Source organism: Cyprinodon variegatus, unplaced genomic scaffold (assembly GCF_000732505.1).
Source record: "Cyprinodon variegatus isolate N-32 unplaced genomic scaffold, C_variegatus-1.0 Scaffold715, whole genome shotgun sequence".
Classification (NCBI taxonomy): Eukaryota; Metazoa; Chordata; class Actinopteri; order Cyprinodontiformes; family Cyprinodontidae; genus Cyprinodon; species Cyprinodon variegatus.
This window is the reverse complement of record NW_015151168.1, coordinates 148115-152372: the sequence shown is the minus strand read 5'-3', so window position 1 is coordinate 152372 and position 4258 is coordinate 148115.

Below are 4258 nucleotides of genomic sequence, written 5' to 3'. Positions count from 1 at the left end.
ATGTACAACCACGAAAATGTTTCTTCCTTGTGAATAATTTGATGGATGTTTGTAATTCTGTCTCATTTTGCTGTCGCCTTAAAGAAAGTCAGAGAGGTGATATTTTTGTGTTCTTCGTACCACCTGTTGGTCAGAGTGGTAACTTTATGGGTGTTTATGATTAAAAAAAACATAGAAAGGAAATTGAACTCTCAACTGAAATAATGTTAGAATTTATTTTTTTTTTACTTTATGAGACTCTATTATATAGACTCTTTTCAGGAGGTTGAATACTGCCCCAACTAAGCAAAATGTTAAGAGCACTTTCTGACAAGGTGAAAATGTTGACCTTGTTCTGAACAAAACCCACTACAGGACTAAGGCATCAGTCTTAGGCCCATATTCCTTACATAAAATCTGTTAATGTCTTCCTGCTTAAGAAGATGATTTTTTTGTGCTGTTGCAGACCATATGACAAGCTCTCAGGTTTAAAGGTATAGTGGAGGATTTTTGCTAATTTTTGAAAACACCCGCCATCTCAAAACCTGTACCTGCTCCCGAGAGGGAACGCCTATTCTAAATGTGTGTGAGAGCATGCAGAAGCCCATTTCAAAGTTGCTGTTTGATTCGCTCATACAAGCTTACTTTCCAAAAGAAAATTTCCAATTTTTCCACAATATCAGACTCACTACCGGTAAGTGAAAATGGGGACAAGCAAGTAGGACAGCCTTATGTAAACATATCACCATCATATCACCTCCAATTAGGAGGACTACTTATTTTGATGACCCAGCTGGAAAAAGAACATCCTCCACTATTCCTTTAAGTTTTTTGTAAAATTAAATAAGATTTCTGTTTAAAAAAAAAAAAAAAAAGAACAAAATTCATCTTTCTAAATTTATATTTAATCGAAAAAAAAAAGTATATATATGTAATTATGGTGAGAAAATCTGTACTGGCAAAGACAACCCTCATCATTTCTGGCCTGCTATTTGTTATGTTTTCACTTTAATTTTATAATCAATCTTGGTGATTATTCCTGTCCCTTTGAGGCTGAAAGGCTTCCTGACCATTACTTTAAACTTTGGCTTCTTCACAGATCTTTGATCACATTTAGGCCTCTAAATGATTACTTTGAACATATATCTATATGATGTGTGAATTTTTTGGGATATAACTGTACATGATCCACAGAATTGGCTTGAATGCAAAATTTTCTAGTAAGTGTGAATAAATACTCTATTTTGACTTCAGGTTCTTTCAAACTTGACATTTAATAATTGAAACTTTTACTCATGATGCATAAAATGCATTAAAATGTCTTGTAAAATAAAATTAGGCTATAATGTATTGGGACTATTATTTTTCTGTTCGATCAAAACCTAATAGGAATACATCTCAATGTACTGCAATTTATTTTCATTTCCATTTAAATGAGGTTAAAGGAAATAGCGTGTGGGTGGCGTAGAGAGAGGAAGTCATCCCTTAGAACTCCCACTGACAATCATAAAAACATACTACCCATATGTATAGAATACGATCAAATGACTTCAAAATAACATAGGTGAGAGGGAATCAAGTAGATTTATGCTAGCAGGAGAACACGTTTGGCATGTGCCATGCGTGCGAGGTTAGCTTTCTGGTGACAGTGAAACATCACCCGCCGGTGCTTAAGTTTAACCTGACAGTTTGCTGCTGTGTTTACTTGGTTGCTGTGGATGCAGTGAAACCGGCAGACACCCGCCTGCCCCCAGCTGCTCCCTGTGCTTTCTAAAGAATCTACATTAGGGCCCAGTTGTTGCTTTTGGATGCCAGCAGGGGCTCTGATGTCACAGTTGTGACATGGGAAGAGTTAAGATTTATGGCCTTACCTGGATCAGCGAGGGAGTGTCATGTTTAAGCTGTCAAAGTACATCTCGTCTTTGCAGACTTTTGCTAAAGTCATCTTAGAAGTGTTTCCTTGAATCAGTTCGGGAGAAAATACATGCAATTAAACACATTTAGAATCTGTCAGAAAAAAGGGTAAAATATAATTTGCTTTTTTGTATAAACAAATTATAAGTGCATAGCTTTAATGTTAAACTGAATAAAAACTATGGGGCTCATTTATAAGGTGTTAAGGAACTATAAAGTTCCATCTTTGATCAGAATGATCGTATAATTCTTTAATAATTTAATAATGTTGACCTTTTGCCTAACTTGTTAAGTTGCTCATACCTGGTGTAGACAGCATTTCTTAATGTAAGTTAACCCTAATGTACTTGATTTGAGATTCCATTCAAATTTGCCAGAAAATTTTTATTTATCTTCCCATATATACCAGTATTTTTCAAAACTATTTACAAACAGCAATATTTCTCACACTTGAGTCGGGTCTGTCATGAAGGTGTCGTTCAATTAAACATTTGTGTGAACAAACTGAATTGTTACCATTAACTTATTCTTTACTTTCTCAGTTTAATTAAAATCAGAACAAGTCGGTCAGAAGGGAACTTCCATGTTCTGTGAATGTTGTTGAAACTCGCTGTTCTTTTTTAAAGCTACAGTGTGTAATTTTCAGCGACATCTAACGTCCAGACTGCAGACCGCAGCAACATGAACATCTCCCCCCCACCGCTTCTCCCCCCCCAACAGTACGGCGAGCGTTACGGGACAAAATGTCTTCCACGACGTCCGCATCACCTACCTTCTCAAGTGATGAGGTTTGTTTACATAGATAATTTTAATACTGCCATCTATTGTTCAGTACCGTCTCAGTTCATCTCTCTCAACTTGCTGTAGTTACTTTCGAGCATAATGGGCGATCTCGCAATCGCTAGTTTGTTGGCTCTGCGCTGCCGTAGCGCAAAGATGTCTGCCTCCATGGCTGCGAGACCCGCTCCTATGTAATTATAAATAACGAATTCTATGGCAACGCAAATATTAAGGTTAAGAGGCTGAGCTCGTAGATGATGATAAATAACATAGTTATGTATAATATATTACATTTCTGACTGTATATCCCTGTAATTATTACACACTGTAGCTTTAAATGAGTTGTAGATGTTAATAGCAGGAAGTGTCTTCTCCATCTGTATATTTTGCACCACATCTGGAGAAGCCTATAGACACTGTCATTTAAAAATCTTCTGAGGAGGTTGTTCACTGTTGTCCATCATGTTCTTCACTTTTTTAAGAATTCTTCTTTGTGAAATAATCTCCACAATTTCTGAAGGAATTCCTAGAGCAGAGTCAGACTATCAGCTTTTTGAAGTTTTTTTACAGTAATTTGCTCTGATGCTGCTATCCCAGCAGATGATGGAGGAAGAGATCACGCTCTCCACAACATTCTTATGGAAGATATGTAGCATCTTGCTGCAGAGTCTGCTCTGTCCTTTCTTGTAAAAGATTTCATAGTTGCACCTGTCAGATGTACAGAGTAAAAAAAAATACAGCCCGCGGTGGTGATTGTGTATTTCTGACTTCGTGATTACACAGTTGACCCTTCAGTCTAACAAACTGTGGTCTGTTTGTCAGGTATCTTCTGACAAACAGACCACAGTTTGATCCAGGTGATCGTTGATGCCTCCACCTGACTTTTCTGGAGTTTATCACAAAGTCAGTCAGGCTGAACTGTTTTAAATGCACTGAAGAATTCAAAGAACATGATCGTCACATTTCTGTCTGCCTAGTTTAAATGACAGCTGGTTTGTTGATGGCATCTTCAACTCCAACACAATGATAAGCAAACTGCAGGGGGTCCTGATTGCTGCCTGTTTGCAGTGGTGAAACAACAGAAGTCTCCCCAGGACCTTCATGATGTGGGATGTCGGAGCAACAGGTCTTTAGTCACTGGACTGAGTTTTTTTTTTTTTTTTTGAAACTGGTACTTTTTGGTCCTTTTCTTATTGGAACTCCTGCATCCCAGAGAGCTGCTTTGCACAGACCTTTAAAACTCTGGAGCTGATACCATCTGGGCCTGGTGCCTTATTTCATTCTGTCTCTCCAGACAGGCAGGGAGCAGCACTACCCTCTGATTTGGTTGAGAACAAATGTGTGAAATGAGTTAAGTTGCTCTCACTGCATTTTACAGTAGTGATGGCGTGTTCTCACATGCCTAATAAGCAAAGAGTAAAATTGCGACTACATCTGAAGAAGACAGAGATGTACTCTGTTTGCTGACTAAATTACATCTGTGGCCAGATGAATCTAAGAGATTTTTTTCATTAGGAAAAAAAAAATAATAATTATATATATATATATATATATATATATATATATATATATATATATATATATA